Source organism: Nerophis lumbriciformis, linkage group LG36 (assembly GCF_033978685.3).
Source record: "Nerophis lumbriciformis linkage group LG36, RoL_Nlum_v2.1, whole genome shotgun sequence".
Taxonomy (NCBI): Eukaryota; Metazoa; Chordata; class Actinopteri; order Syngnathiformes; family Syngnathidae; genus Nerophis; species Nerophis lumbriciformis.
Genome location: NC_084583.2, coordinates 2,260,037 through 2,277,500, shown reverse-complemented (window position 1 = coordinate 2,277,500; position 17,464 = coordinate 2,260,037). Strand labels below are relative to the sequence as shown.

The 17,464-nt window shown below is 38.9% G+C and overlaps 1 protein-coding gene across 1 annotated transcript in view; it reads right to left on the bottom strand.

Moving 5' to 3' along the window:
- Positions 1–16,946, bottom strand: part of ahnak (AHNAK nucleoprotein) — a 64,253-nt gene extending 47,307 nt beyond the window's left edge. The window contains exon 1 of the mRNA XM_061930667.2: positions 16,637–16,946. The gene's annotated coding sequence lies outside the window, so the exon portion shown is untranslated. The remainder of the gene's footprint in view (positions 1–16,636) is intronic.
- Between the last annotated feature and the right edge of the window lie 518 nt (positions 16,947–17,464).

Genomic DNA, 17,464 nt, shown 5'->3' with positions numbered 1-17,464 from the left:
AAACCGAAAGTAAAGCCATCCATAGCGTTTCTGCTCGAACGGATCGGTCAGTCGTAACTCTGAGGAAAGTTTGTAATTTCACAATTAGACTAAAACAACTCATACTTGATAGACTGTCCCGTGCGTGATGTCTGTAGGAGTGTTTTCATGCACATTTGTACGTGCTGTCGTAATGTAATCAAGCTAGTGCCGTTAGCATTAGCTACATCTAACACATGAGTGTCTGTGTTAGTATTATTAACTTGCAATGGCATTCTGTTTGTATTGTTTCAGTTTCACAAATTCCTCAGTAAATTCACCAAGAAGTCACCGTTGTACGTGCTATCGTATTGTAATGACGCTACCGTCATTAGCATTTGCTAATATGCTAGCATGTCTACGAGTGTCTGTGTTAGTATTATTAACTTACAATGGCATTCTATTTGTATTGTTTCCTCAGTAAATTCCCCAAGACGTTAATGTGGGGTTATTGAGTCTTTTTAGGTGATTGGAGAGCGAGCTTCTTATGACTTCTATTTTGTTTGTTCGGCCGTTTTACTGCCGTGTTGCAGACACAGTTTGGAAACAATTAAGGTGTGTAACAAAATATGTATGTGTAAATAACTCATTTCACAACGTATATATCTGCGGCTTATTGTCCGGTGCGGCTAATATATGGGAAAATGTCCCTAAATAGATATAGTCCGGGAAATAATAATACATTTAAAAAAAAATTGTAATCGATTTTTGAAAATGATAGATTCGGAATGAGCTGGAAACGCCATTCGATTGTGAATTGATTTTTGTTCAGCACCATTTCAAACAATTAAAACAAGTCTCAAGCTAAACAAGTCATGAAGAAGTTTCTCAAGTGCAAAAATGATGATTCATAATTGTATGTCAATTTATTTTTCATCAAGTTTGCAGCCAATTTGCTGTAATTTTTGTTCTCAGTCCGACCGAGGCCCCGTTCGGCATGTCGCCGCATGTGCTGCTTTAAAGTGTTGAATAAACGATCATCTTTGCGATGACTTCTGTTTTGTTTGAGCAGCCGTTTTACTGCCGCGTTACAAACACAGTTTGGAAACAGTTGAATTATGTAAATAAACATGTACAAAATATTTCTCTCTAAATAAGGGACAGCGTGGCGCAGTGGAAGAATGGCCGTGCGCGACCCGAGGGTCCCTGGTTCAATCCCCACCTAGTACCAACCTCGTCATGTCCGTTGTGTCCTGAGCAAGACACTTCACCCTTGCTCCTGATGGGTGCTGGTTAGCGCCTTGCATGGCAGCTCCCTCCATCAGTGTGTGAATGTGTGTGTGAATGGGTAAATGTGGAAGTAGTGTCAAAGCGCTTTGAGTACCTTGAAGGTAGAAAAGCGCTATATAAGTACAACCCATTTATCATTTATAACTCATTTCGCAACGTATATATCTGCGGCTTATAGTCCGGTGCAGCTAATATATGGGAAAAAATGTCCCTAAATATATATAGTCCGGGAAATAATATGTGCTGGTTTAACGTGTTGAATAAACGATCATCTTATGTATTGCATGTGTTTTATGTCGCACGATTGCACCAAGAAAAATTCCTAGTTTGTGAACCTGTTCTCAAACAATGGCAATAAAATCTATTCTGATTCTGATTCTGATTCTTATCTTTGTGATGACTTCTGTTTTGTTTGATTGGCCGTTTTACTGCCGCATTACAAACACAGTTCGGAAACAATGGAAAATATTTATGTGAAAATAAGTCGACTTATATGGAAGAAAAAAAGTTTTCTTCAAAAATGTTGTGGGTGCGGCTTATATCCTGGAGCGCTCTAAATACAGGAGCTTAATCCAAAACAAAAAAAACCGCTTTGCAATGCATTTTTTTTTGTTTGTTTCAGTGTATCACTTTTGGCATCAATACGTCTTGCTGCAACTTGCCCTAAACGCTTACATAACTGGTTGTTGCTTCATCCCACTGGCACAATTGGAAACAAAGCCGTTCCTTTGTTTAGCGCAAAGTACAGACAGAACCGGACTCAGAGTGAATCTACTAGTGGGAACATGCCCCTCGGAAACCAGTCTTCAGTCCCGCCATTAACCTCTCGCTTTCCTGGTCCACCGTGCCACCTGGTCTCTGCAGAAACACGAGATAAATGGCGGCCAGTAGCAGTTGCTTGTTTGTTTGCGTAAGGAGGCCTGTGCCACGGCAGCTGTGCACACTTTGCATCCCCCGTGCTCATGTTGCTACTTAAGCAGCAAACTCAGCTAAAAGGCCCAAAACACAACACAAAGCCTTTTAATATACACAAAACAAAATGAACATACAGTACAGGCCAAAAGTTTGGACACACCTTCTCCTCAGTCAATGCCTTTTCTTTATTTTCATGACCATTTACTATTGTAGATTGTCACATCAAAACTATGAATGTACTTAACAAAAAAAAAGGTGAAATAACTGAAAACATCTTTGTTTATAATATATATTTTCTGCTGGATCTACTCTCTGTTTTATGCTGCCCCTTATTTTGCTGCAGCTGTTACATATGCTGTGATATTGTACATGGTAATTGGGATTTGTTATTTATTGTATGTATTATACAAACATATAATGTAATATATAAGCATATTTTATATACTGTATATATAATGTGTAAATATTACATATATGTTATATTTTGTATTGATATTATGGTACATTTTTAGTCTACTTTATACCTTTCCATCCTTACACTTTCCATCCTTTGTAACAGAGCTACTGTGTCAAACAATTTCCTTTGTGGATCAATAAAGTTTGTGTAAGTCTAAGTCTATATTCGAGTTTCTTCAAAACGGCCACCCTTTGCTCCGATTACTGCTTTGCACACTCTTGGCATTCTCTCCATGAGCTTCAAGAGGTACATAGACAGATAGATAGATAGTACTTTATTGATTCCTTCAGGATTGTTCCCTCAGAAAAATTAAAATAAAATTAAAATTTCAGTCACCTGAAATGGTTTTCACTTCACAGGCGTGCTCGAAGCTCATGGAGAGAATGCCAAGAGTGTGCAAAGCAGTAATCGGCTATTTTGAAGAGACGAGAATACAAAACGTGTTTTCAGTGATTTTCACCTTTATTTGTTAAGTACATAACTCCACATGTGTTCATTCATAGTTTTGATGCCTTCTGTCACGGCCCAGGCGCACTCCAGTGCGCATTCATTTGTGCATTCAATCGCCAATCAGTCAGCACTCAACAAACCTGCCGCCGATGAGCTCCCTGGGCTTCTTAAGCCAGTTCAAACCTGCGTTCCGGGCCAGAACGTAGCGACCTGTTCCAGTACAGTAAGCCGAGTATCTCTAGCTCTATGCTCCCCCTCCGTGTTCATTTGTCTCGTGTCCCTTGTCGTCTTCGAGCAGCATTCCTCCGTTCCCGCGTCACAAGATGTGTGTCTCGTCTCCCCCTATTCCCTCTGGTTCCCTGGCTGCCTCTTGGATCTCGACCACAACACCAGGGGGAGCTCCACAAACCACGTTAAACCCAGATTCCGATCTAACAAAGGTCTTAACTCATTCTCCTTCTATGCCACATCAATATGGAATGCACTCCCAACAGGTGTAAAAGAAAGTACATCTCTATCCTCCTTCAAAACAGCACTAAAATAACACCTCCAGGCAACTTCAACCTTAGACTAACACCCTCCCCCCTCCACATCCCACCTCCCCGGATTGTGAATAATCAAATGTATATACTTGTTCTTATGCTTTGTGAACTCACTATGTTCACTGCTCGCTGTACATATCCTACAAAGTCAGACCTACAGTGCTTCAATGTCCATTTCTCAGATGATGCAATTGTTGATGACTGAAGTGCTGATATCAACCAAACCTAACCCCCCCACCCCCCGGATTGTAAATAACGTAAATAATTCAATGTATATACTCTGATGATTAACTTGTGTGATGACTGTATTATGCTGATAGTATATATTTGTACCATGAATTGATTTACGTGGACCCCGACTTAAACAAGTTGAAAATCTTAATTGGGTGTTGCCATTTAGTGGTCAATTGTACGGAATATGTACTGTACTGTGCAATCTACTAATAAAAGTTTCAATCGATCAATCAAACCTCCCGCCTGGACACGGACTCTGACGCCTCGCCCCTGCCCTTGACCTCTGAGCTTGCCTTTCCCCCTTGGACTTCCGCACATAGCTCAACACTTCCGGTAACACTCATCAGATAATTGCTAGACTTTTGTTAATATAATAAATAGAGCTAAAATACGTCCTTGCATTCTGTGCCGTCTTCAATCTACAATGTAAATAGTTATGAAAATAAAGAAAACGCACTGAATGAGGAGAAGGTGTGTCCAAACTTTTAGCCTGCACTGTAGGTGTGTGTCGTAACTCCCTATATTTTGTTTCGCTTGTTTTGGCGTCAAGGTGTGCCGCACCCTAAGAGACATCACACGCCCACGAGTGGACACCGAGAGTGGGGTAAACAAATAAAAACACATGTCGAGAAGAGAACACTATCCTTGCAGAGGGAGCAGCGGCCCCACCCAGGCCTCCAGTCACACACACATTCCTTGATAAAGCCGCCGGGCCAGCTGGAAGGGAGCCCAGCCTCTCCCTGCACAGACGAACACCAACAAAACTCTGTGGACACCCTGCATCAAGCCACTTTCTATGTGGTGCACACATTCAGACAAAATCTTCTAGCCGGACGCCAAAAAAGAGCCCCTCGACCGGGCAAAGTCGCATAAATCGATCATTTCGGCAAACAAAACACAGTGGCCGAGGTTACGGCTCCGGTGTGAGTGAGGAAGCCGCTTTATAAGGTTTGGCAAAAGGCGCGAAGAAAAAGTCCACAAAGAAGGGAAGGAAGAAAGGAGGCAGCAAATTATTGTCAAAACAGAATGGACTCCCTGTTCTTCTCACACCGCGCAGCAGAGGGGGGAGGACGTTGAAAGACCCGGCCTCCGCAAACATCCAGATAGGGTATGCATGTGTGTGTGTGTGTGTGTGTGTGTGTGTGTGTGTGTGTGTGTGTGTGTGTGTGACGCATGTAATAAGGAATGCAGGGCCAAGATAAGTGGTGTGCCTTCCAGTACTGCACATACAGTACTGCAGCCCTAAACCAAAACCTCAAGTCCTGCATGAGAACAAAGCCAACGTCTTAAAGCTGGTGTGACTTTGAGAACAGTTCTAAACAAAATTGTAAGGAAAAAAGACTTTGGGTGGGTTTAAGACTGGGATTTTCAACAAAATTGTTTAGGGGACACATTTCCAGAAAGCTAAAAACCTGGGCTGCCAGACTTCCCCCCCCTCGGTATTAGTCTAATTGTCCATCCTTATCCAAAGTCGGTTCGTGTGGGCAGCAGCCTAAACAGAGAAGCCCAGACTTCCCTCTCCCCAGCTACTTCGTCCGGCTCTTCCCAAGGGATCCTGAGGCGTTCCCAGGCCAGCTGGGAGACGTAGTCTCTTCACTGTGTCCTGGGTCTTCCCCGTGGTCTCCTACCGTGGTTTTAGGAATATTTAGCAAAAATGTTTGTCTCCCAAGTCTTGAACTGAACTCGGGGGCCGGCATGGTGTCATCCTCACCAGTTGAATTGCCCAAAAAAGGACCTAAAACGGAACTTTGAGGAACACTGGTAAAACTAAAGAAGTTGAACAAATACTGCTGACTGCATCTGAGGTAAACAAGCTACAGCAACACCTTAGTTACATAAATCATATTACGAACCAAAGAAATTGGTGACTCCCAAAGAGGAGAGGACCTAACAGGGTGCCTTGAGGAACGCCTCATATTATGTAGATCACAAGTTTGGACCTTTGTATTCTATGTTTGCTGGCAAGGTTCAAATGTGTAAGGACCAAGTGGTCCAAGTTCCTCTACGTGGTTTTAGGAATATTTAGCAAAAATGTTTGTCTCCCAAGTCTTGAACTGAACTCGGGGGCCGGCATGGTGTCATCTTCACCATTTGCATTGCCCAAAAAAGGACCTAAAACGGAACCTTGAGGAACACTGGTAAAACTAAAGAAGTTGAACAAATACTGCTGACTGCGTCCGAGGTAAACGAGCTACAGCAACACCTTGGTTACATAAATCCTATTATGGAGGAAAAAAATTGGTGACTCCCAAAAAGGCGAGGACCTAACTTGGGACCCAAGGTCACAATTTTGGACCTTAGTGTTCTATGTTTGCTGGCAAGGTTCAGATGTGTAAAGACCTGTGTTTACAGTGGTCCAAGTACCTCTATGTGGTTTTAGGAATATTTTACAAAAAATGTTTGTCTCCCAAGTCTTGAACTGAACTCGAGGGGTCGGTATTGTGTCATTCCTAACCCCACCAGTTGAATTGCCCAAATGATGAAAAAGAGAGGACCTAAAACAGAACCTTGAGGAACACTCGTAAAACTAAAGGAGTTGAACAATTACTGCTGACTGTGTCTGAGGTAACCGAGCTACAGCAACAAATTAGTTGCTCCCAAAAAGGAGAGGACCTAACAGGGTGCCTTGAGGAACGCCTCAGTTATGGAAGTCACAAGTTTGGACCTTTGTGTTCTATGTTTGCTGGCAAGGTTCAGATGTGTAAGGACCTGTGTTTACAGTGGTCCAAGTTCCTCTATGTGGATTTAGGAATATTTTGCAAAAATATTTGTCTCCCAAGTCTTGAACTGAACTTGAGGGGCCGGTATGGTGTCATTCCTAACCCCACCAGTTGAATTGCCCAAATGATGAAAAAGAGAGGACCTAAAACAGAACCTTCAGGAACACTTGTAAAACTAAAGGAGTTGAACAAATACTGCTGACTGTGTCAGAGGTAACCGAGCTACAGCAACAAATTAGTTGCTCCCAAAAAGGAGAGGACCTAACAGGGTGCCTTGAGGAACGCCTTAGTTATGGAAGTCACAAGTTTGGATCTTTGTGTTCTATGTTTGCTGGCAAGGTTCAGATGTGTAAGGACCTGTGTTTACAGTGGTCCAAGTTCCTCTATGTGGTTTTAGGAATATTTTGCAAAAATGTTTGTCTCCCAAGTCTTGAACTGAACTCGAGGGGCCGGTATGGTGTCATTCCTAACCCCACCAGTTGAATTGCCCAAATGATGAAAAAGAGAGGACCTAAAACAGAACCTTGAGGAACACTCGTAAAACTAAAGGAGTTGAACAAATACTGCTGACTGTGTCTGGTCTGAGGTAACCGAGCTACAGCAACAAATTAGTTGCTCCCAAAAAGGAGAGGACCTAACAGGGTGCCTTGAGGAACGCCTCAGTTATGTAGATCACAAGTTTGGATCTTTGTGTTCTATGTTTGCTGGCAAGGTTCAGATGTGTAAGGACCTGTGTTTACAGTGGTCCAAGTTCCTCTATGTGGTTTTAGGAATATTTTGCAAAAATGTTTGTCTCCCAAGTCTTGAACTGAACTCGGGGATTTGGCCCCGGGGCCACCAATTGAACATTCCTGGCTTAAGCTCTCCCAAAAGACAAAAAAACGAAGCTGTTCATTGTTTTCTCCCGCGTCCCTGGATGTGCGAGGTGGAAAGGACCTCTGATTGAATTTCCTCTGCCGAGCTTCAAGTGGGGAAGGGAGTGTTTCCTTCAAAACACCAGGCTGTGTTTTTATTGGACGGCTTCCACGCCGCCGACGTATTCGATACTAAACGCCAAACACGCCGTTGTTGCAAAACAACCACCGGAGTGAACTAATGGGCTCGCATAACAAAGACACTCTCGCACATGATCCCCGGGCGGCGCGTCGTAATTAAACCGGGATTTGTTTTTGTGTCCGTCCCAGCTGCCATTGGACGAGGAGCAAGTGCCAGTCCATTCATAGAGCTGAGAAGTGTAGAAAGGTTAAGAGCAGTGCAGGATGGTGAGCATAGTTGCAGATCAAATGTATAATAATAGACATTCCTCAGCCAGGACTGGTAGAAGGAGTACAACTAGCTTGTATTTCAAGGTACAAGGGCAGAGGACAGGCTGACGCGGATCATCTGGGATCCGAAATGTTATGGTTTGTTTCTTTGGCCCGAGGTTTGGTGAAAACCTTGGGCAAAATATGTGTACGTGCTAATTGTTTCAGTTTGCAAATTCCTCAGTAAATTCAGCAAAATGTCACCGTGGAGTTATTGAGTCTGTTTAGCTGATTGGAGAGCTAGCTTCCGCAGCTAGTGGGTCCAAGACGATGACTTCTGTTTTGTTTGATCGGCCGTTTTACTGCCGCGTTAGAGACACCGTTTGGAAACAATTAAGATATGTAAATAAAAATTTACAGAATATTTCTGTGTTAATAACTCATTTCACAATGTGCTATTGTAATGTAATCAAGTTAGCGTCGTTAGCATTAGCTAATATGCTAACACACTAATACATTAAAAAGTGTCTGTGTTAGGTTTTTTGTTTTTTTTCGCTTGTTTTGGCGTCAAGGTGTGCCGCACCCTAAGAGACATCATGTGTTAGTATTATTAACTTACAACTGTATTCTTTTTGTATTGTTTCAGTTTCACAAATTCCTCAGTAAATTGACCAAAAATGTCAGCGTGGAGTTATTGAGTCTGTTCCGCTGATTGGAGAGCTAGCTTCCGCAGCTAGTGGGTCCATGACGATGACTTCTGTTTTGTTTGATCGGCCGTTTTACTGCCGCATTGCAGACACCGTTTGGAAACAATTAAAGTACATAACCAAATATTTTTAGGTGCAATCGTAATGTAATGACGCTACCGTCGTTAGCATTTGCTAATATGCTAACATGTCTACGAGTGTCTGTGTTAGTATTATTAACTCACAATGGCATTCGAGTTATTGGGTCCTTGACGATGACTTCTGTTTGGTTTGATCTGCCGTTTTACTGCCGTGTTGCAGACATCGTTTGGAAACAATTAAAGTATATACCAAAATATTTGTATGTGACGCTACCGTAATTAGCATTTGCTAATATGATAACATGTCTACGAGTGTCTGTGTTAGTAATATTAACTCACAATGGCATTCTTTGTTGTATTGTTTCAGTTTCGCAAATTCCGCAGCAAATTCAAAAAGACGTCACCGTGGAGTTATCGAGTCGGTTTTGCTGATTGGAGAGCTAGCCTGCGCAGCTAGTGGGTCCATGACGATGACTTCTGTTTTGTTTGATCTGCCGTTTTACTGCCATGTTGCAGACACCGTATGGAAACAATTAAGGTATGTAACAAAATATGTATGTGGAAATAACTCATTTTGCAACGTATATATCTGCGGCTTATAGTCCGGTGCGGCTAATATATGGGAAAAAATTTCCCTAAATATATATAGTCCGGGAAATAATAATACTTTTTTTTTTAATTATCGATTTTTGAAAATGATGAATTGATTTAGAGTCGGAGTGAGCTGGAAACGCGGTTCGATTGTGAATTGATTTTTGTTCAGCACCATTCCAAACAATTAAAACAAGTCTAAAGCTAAACAAGTCATGAAGAAGTTTCTCAAGTGCAAAAATGATGATTCATAATTATCTGTAAATGTATTTTTCATCAATTTGCAGCAAATTTGCTGAGCATGTAATTTTTGTTCTCAGTCCCACCTAGGCCTCGTTCAGCATGTTGTCGCATGTGCTGGTTTAAAGTGTTGAATAAACGATCATCTTTGTGATTAACACGTGTTTTCTTATCATTTGGCAAAGACCTGCTCGACTGTAAACAGGTTAGATACGAATATCGAGTGTGATTACAATCAAGAGTGAGATTACAGATTGGAGAGGGCCAAAAAGGTGAAGAAGGACTGACTCCATGTAACTTTTTAAGACTGTCGGGAACAAGTAGAGCATGCCAGTGTCAATAATTGTTGTTTTTAAAGCTGACTGTATCACCACGCCTCTGCAAACACTTTGTCTCAACACATTCTAAACTTGAGCGCTGGATGGACGAGAAGGGTGTGGCCCCTGAAGGGATCGTCTTGTTAGAGACTTCACGCTCAATGGCCACTTGTTTCAATGCGAGCCGGAGAAACTTTAGTGCACAGGTGTCAAACTCAAGGCCCGGGGGCCAGATCTGGCCCGCAAACACCTGGAAATATGTGTCGATAAAGTACTTCATATTTTCTCACTAAATGTAATGACATAAAAAATATATGCACAGCTTGAAATTGCATGCCTTTTAAACTTTCATATTATCCATTATTGCAACAAATATCACAGTATATTATCATACTTTCCAAACATTTTTTGTCTAAATAAAAATAAATACTTAAATATCTGCTTGACTTATGATTTCGCAGCAAACTACCCATCAAATTAATAAAAAATGACACCAAAATGTACGGCGTTCTTGACAGCATATTACTGTAAATTTAAAAAAAATTGTTAAAATTCTGTTGACTGAGCTGCCATATTTTTACTGTAAAATCTCGTTTTTAACCGTGTATTACTGTAACATTTGTTTTTACGGTAGAAACACTGGCAGCTAAGTTGCCAGGAAAGAAAAGGAACTTGTACTGTTTTTCCATGAACAATATAATGTTGTAAAAACAATGTCAATTTAATTTAAACTACCCATTAACTTAAAAAAAATGACAATAGATTTTTACGGAGTTCTTTACAGCATAAATTAAAAAAAATTTAAAAAAATTACGTAAAATTCTGTTGACTGAGCTGCCATATTTTTACTGTAAAATCTTGTTTTTAACGGTGTATTGGTTTTTTCCCGTAAAAAACACTAAATAAAACGGTGGTATATTTTTTTATATTTACCGTAAAATGTTGTAAGAAATTTTAAAAAAAACACTATTTTACAGTAACATTTTGTAAATGTAAAGTTTTTACTGTAAAAAAAAAATATATATATATATATATAATTATATATATATAATTATATAAACAAATATTACAGTATATTATCATACTTTCCAAACATTTGTTGTCTAAATAAAAATAAATACTTAAATATCTGCTTGACTTATGATTTTCGAAGCAAACTACCCATCAAATTAATAAAAATGACACCAAATTGTTCGGTGTTCTTTACAGCATATTACTGTAAATTGAAAAAAAAAATTAAATTCTGTTGACTGAGCTGCCATATTTTTACTGTAAAATCTCATTTTTAACGGTGTATTACTGTAACATTTGTTATTACGGTAGAAAAACTGGCAGCTAAGTTGCCAGAATAAAAAAGGAACTTAAAAACAATGTAAATTTAGTTTACCCATCAAATTAATAAAAATTACAATAAATTTTATGGTGTTCTATACAGCATAAATTGAAAAAAAAAATGTTTTAAAAACTTTTTTTGCGTAAAATTCTGTTGACTGAGCTGCCATATTTTTACTGTAAAATCTTGTTTTTAACGGTGTATTAGCTTTTTCCCGTAAAAAACTAAAAAATAAAACGGTGGTATGTTTTTTATATTTACCGAAAATGTTGTAAGAAATTTAAAAAAAACCCTATTTTACAGCAACATTTTGTAAATGTAAAATTTTTACTGTAAAATTGACAGTCTATTATTATACTTTACAAACATTTTTTGTCTGAAAAAAAAACAAACTTAAATATCTGGTTGACTTATGATTTCACAGCAAACTACCCATCAAATTAATAAAAATGACACCAAATTGTATGGTGTTCTTTACAGCATATTACTGTAAATTGAAAAAAAAAAAACGTTTTTTTATTTAGAAAAACATTTTTTGGGGAAAATATGATAGTAAACTTGTTTGTTGCATATTTGTTGCAATAATGGATACTATTAACAGAATTTTAACACAAAAAAATGGTAGTTGTTTTTTTCAATTTACAGTAATATGCTGTAAAGAACACCGTAAAATGTATTGTCATTTTTATTAATTTGATGGGTAGTTTGCTGTAAAAGTCAAGCAGATATTTAAGGATTTTCTTTTTTATTTAGACAAAAAACAATTGGGAAATTATGATAATAAACTGTAATATTTGTTGCAATAATGGATACTATTAACAGAATTTTAACACAAAAAAATGTTTGTTTGTTTTTTTCAATTTACAGTAATATGCTGTAAAGAACACCGTACAATGTACTGTCATTTTTATTAATTTGATTTTTTTTTTTTTTTTTTTTAGGAAAAAAAAATTGGAATTATGATAACATACTGTAATATTTGTTGCAATAATGGATAAAGTTAAAGTTTAAAAGGTATGCAATTTCAAGCAGTACATATATTTTTTCTGTCAAAATAAAAGAAATCTATTACATTTAGTGAGAAAATATGAAGGACTTTATTGACACATATCATCGCGGGCCAAATCTGACCCCCAGGCCTTGAGTTTGACATCTGTGGTCTTCTTAAAATATATATATATAATTAATAATGAAATCCGCTGATGGCCCTCAAAGAGAACACATTTGACAGCCCTGCTTTAGTTTGTCATTGTTTCATTGTGGGTGTGTCTACCATGTCCGAACGTGTCCAAAAAAAATAACAATAATCTATGTAGCAATTGCTTTCTTGAATTTTCTCCACCGCGTCCAACTAAGCAGGCCGCGCTCTTATCGCCGGCCCAGCAGACCCGCCCCAGGAAAAGGAAGAGGAAGCGCGCTCGAGTGCACCTTCTTCCCGTTTCACACAACGACGCTCCTCTCTAACACGACTGCCAGAACACACGACAACATTGCATTATATATATATATATATATATATATATATATATATATATATATATATATATATATACATATGTATATATATATATATATATATATATATATATATATATATATATATATATATATATATATATATATATATATATATATATATATATATATATATATATATACATATGTATATATGTATATATATATATATGTGTGTATATATATATATATATATATATATATATTTTATTTTTTATTTTTTTTATATATTTATTTATTTATTTATTTAAATAATCAGTCCAACAAAATAATACACACTAATACCATCATAATACAATTCCAATTCCAAAACCAAACCCGACCCATAATGATGTCATTATGGTGGTACTTGATGAATACTTAGGTCTACTACACTACTGTATTATATTGTTGTCATCATTGTGGTACTTAATGAATACTTAGGTCTGCTATGCTACTGTATTTTAATGTTAATCATTATGGTGGTACTTGAGGAATACTTAGGTCTACTAATGAATACTTAGGTCTACTACGCCACTGTATTTTAATGTTGTCATTATGGTGGTACTTGATGAATACATAGGTCTACTACGTTACTGTATTTTAATGTCATTATGGTGGTACTTAATGAATACTTTGGTCTACTACACTACTGTATTTAATGTTGTCATCATGGTGGTACTTGATGAATACTTAGGTCTACTACACTACTGTATTTTAATGTTGTCATTATGGTGGTACTTGTTGAATACTTAGGTCAACTTAGACAACAAAAATTAGAGTAAAAAGCCCCAATATGATAAGAAAAATTTGACATTTTGATACTAATAACCCAAAAAGATAATACACTTTGTCACTTACAGAATAAAACTACCACAAAGTTCTGTCTTCTAGTCAGTTTTTAGCATTTTTTTTTCTTTACTAAATAAAAAAGGGGTGTCTAGAAGCGGAAAACTTTTAGACAATTGAACAACTTGAAATCTGTGCAGAGTATTAATTTTTGTCATTTTTATTCATGCATGCATGTGCAATTTTAACAAAAAATAGAATGAAAGCAAAACATTTATTTTTACTATTTTCCCTCAACTTTGCTTGTTTGATCCGATTAATCCAACAAACTAAGCGACGACTACAATAATGGCTCGTTGGCCCAAAGAAATTGGATTCGATACTGAAAGTGCTCTTCACATGACACCAGAATGTGGCCCCAGACAACAGCAGTGTTTAAACAAATGGCATTCGCCTGGGGCCAAAGCGAGGCCCCGCTCACTGGGGAGTCTTTCAACAACCAGTTCTGAGAGTTGCACCCCCTCCCGTCTACGGCGTGTGTGATCATCGCCGTGCCTACGCAGGTACAGTACCCGTACATTCTTTGCCAAACTACCACCCCCGGAACCTGCTACCTCTACCACCACCATTTGGCCCCCCGTTAGATAATAAATCACCTTGACAGGAGCAATTTGAGCAGACATTCACAGCCGCGGAGCGCGACAACGCGGAGAGCCCAGACAAGAGCAACCGTGCACGGAAAATACTTTTTGGGTGTGGCGGGCAGACGACTGCACACGTTGACGTTTTCCTCTTTGCTACAATCTGACAAAAAAGTGCCCTCGCCTCTTTCCGTTCCTTGTTTTTACTCACTTTGACTACTTGTTTTGCGAGTAACGGAGTTGGAAAGCTGTTTTCACACTTTAAAGCAGAGGTCCCCAAACTACGGCCCGCGGGCCAGATACGGCCCGCCGGCGTCCGAAATCTGGCCCACTGTAAAAAACAAAATTCTTAAATGTTTTAATTTTTTTTTTAATCTGTCATTTCTAGCCCATCCATCAATCCATTTTCTACCGCTTGTTACTCTCGGGGTCTCCTAGCCGCTCAGGCCAATCATATTGTCCCAAAATGCATTTTCCCAACAATAGCGAGCTTTTTCACTCAATTAGTGCACGAGGCAAAAAAAATTTACGATATCTATATATATATATATATATATATATATACATACGTTAGGTCAGGAAAAAACACAGAGGCTATTTCATCCCTGCAAGCCTGTTTGGCAGGTTTCCCTGCTCTTCAGGGGATTTTATTGAAGTGTTTGTATTTATATATATATATATATATATATATATATAGGGTACATTACATAGGGGTGTGGCCATTGTTACACAGTAGTGCACACCCATGTAATGTACCCTATATATATATATATATATATATATATATATATATATATATATATATATATGTGAAACAACCACAGACACTACAATAAAAGTCCCCTGAAGAGCAGGGAAACCCGCGAAACAGGCTTGTAGGGATGAAATATCCTCTGTTTTTCCTGACCTAACGTATGTTCCGCTCTACCCCGGTATAGAGCTCTGTATAACGGATAAACCACAGTAACCTCGAATATACTGTGTATATATATATACACAGTATATATGTATATATATATATATATATATATATATATATATATATATATATATATATTTACACTGTGTATATATATGTATGTGTATGTATATATTTATGTATATATATATATATATGTATATACATATATGTATGTATATGTATGTATATATGTGTATATATGTATATGTATGTATATATATATATATATATATATATATATATATATATACATACTTATATATACATATATGTATACATATATGCATATATATATATGTATACATATATGCATGTATATATATATGTATGCATATATATTTATGTATATGTATATATGCATGTATGTATATATATGTATGTATGTATGTATATATATATATATATGTATGTATGTATGTATATATATATATATATATATATATATATATATATATATATATATATATATATATATATAGTCAAGGTTTCTGTGCTTTATTCGTTATACAGTGCTCAATACCAGGGTAGAGCGAAATATACGTTAGGTCAGCAAAAAACACAGAGGCTACAAGCCTGTTTCGCAGGTTTCCCTGCTCTTCAAGGGACTTTTATTATATTTTATATTACAAAATCCCCTGAAGAGCAGGGAAACCGGCGAAACAGGCTTGTAGGGATGAAACAGCCTTTTGTTTTTTCCCCGACCTCACGCCGGTCAAATTGTTTTAACCCAATGCGGGTTAAAAAGTTGGGGGGAGCCCCCCCCCGCCTTAAAGCATCCCGGTCCCAAACATCTTAGCGCCGTCCGCCGTATTCCTGGAAGCTGCTTTCAATTAGCGTGTCCTTCCAAACCACCGCATTCCATTACTCCGCCCATCCCCCCACGGACCCACCCTCCCACTCTCCTTTTCCCTTCTTCAGAGCTCCTTCTGCTCAGGTTATGAGGCTCACGGTGGGTAGGCGGGGGGGGGGGGTTACTCTCAAAGTTTTGCCGAAAGGTGTGCAGGAAAATGCTACGACGATTTCCGTCGACCCGAACTTTGGATTTCAACCAACGGGCCTTTTCCAGAATTTTCCATTGATTTTTTTTTCCCCTTTCCAAATCGGTTGACTGCGGAGCGAGATTATTTTTGGATGGCTCAGGATGTAAGGACTATGTTAGTGTGTGCACGGAGGCTGCAGAAAAGGGTGTGCCTCCAGTGTGGAGAAGACAAAAAAGGAGGGGGGCGGGGGGGGGTTTAAGGAGGAGAGGAGATCCACGCCCAAGCTGCCAAACTCGGACTTTTTAAAGTTCCACGTCCCTTTTTTGCAGAGGTAAATCGGGATGTTTTTGTAAACACAAACGTGTTTGTTTGGTCTCCACGAGCAACGGTCATGTTTTGTTTTGTTTTTAACACTTTGACTCTCTCTTTTTGGAAGGGAAAGTAAAGTGCGCCATTCCAGTTCTGCATCGGAGCCCGCAGGTACACACCCACTTCTGGAACCCGTTCCACTTTTTTCTACTTTTTCTGAAGTCGAGTCAAGCGAGGCGCTCCATGCAAGCGACTGTATGAAATATGGCTGAAGTTAATAATTACACAACTTTGTAATCACAAAAGTCAAAGCTCGGGCGGCAGAAAGTCACTTCTCAAGGAGGGTGGGGGGGTTTTAAAAAAAAAGAAAGAAAGTGGGATTACCTGCGCGCCCTGGTTGCGCCTGAGAAGCCTCACACCAGCCGGAGCATCCTCGGAAACTTCCCAGCCCAAAGAAGAGCGCTTCTCGACGTCTGTCTGAAGGGATTCTGTCACTTTTCCTAGATCAAGCAAAGTTTCCAGGGCGTTTTCTTCTCCCCCCCCCTCCTCTTCTCTCTCTCTCTCTCGCTCGCCCTCCCTCCTCTCTCTCTCTCTCTGTGCTGCTGAGTTGAGTTCAACTTCTTCAACTTTTTCTTCTTCTTCTTCTTCTTCTTCCCTCCTGCGTGGCTTCTCCTCTGGGCTGAGCAGAGTGGCTGGGACAGGGTGCTGGCTGGGGCTCCTGGTTTGCAGGGGGGCGGGGCCCCGGCGGGAGGGAGTGGTCCTCGGCAGCCATGGGGCCAACCGCCGCTCCGCATGGAGGCCTCGGAAGTCAAACAGCAGAGTCAACATGGCGAGCGTGCAAAGGGAAAGAAGGGCCAAAGTCTCGGTAAAGTGTAGACATGCACAGGACAATAAATACTCTTTTGAAGAATGTTTAATCTACAGTACTACCTCAACTTACACCTTTAATTACACAACCCAAAACCAGTGAAGTTGGCACGTTGTGCAAATGGTAAATAAAAACAATGATTTGCAAATCCTTTTCAATTTATATTCAATTGAATAGACTGCAAAGACAAGATATTTCATGTTCCAACTGAGAAACTTCAAAATGTTTTTGTGCAAATAATCATTAACTTAGAATTTAATGGCAGAAACACATTGCAAACAAGTTGTGTGTTACATGGCCTTTCCTTTTAACAACAATCAGTCATTTTTGAAGTTTTTCAGGTG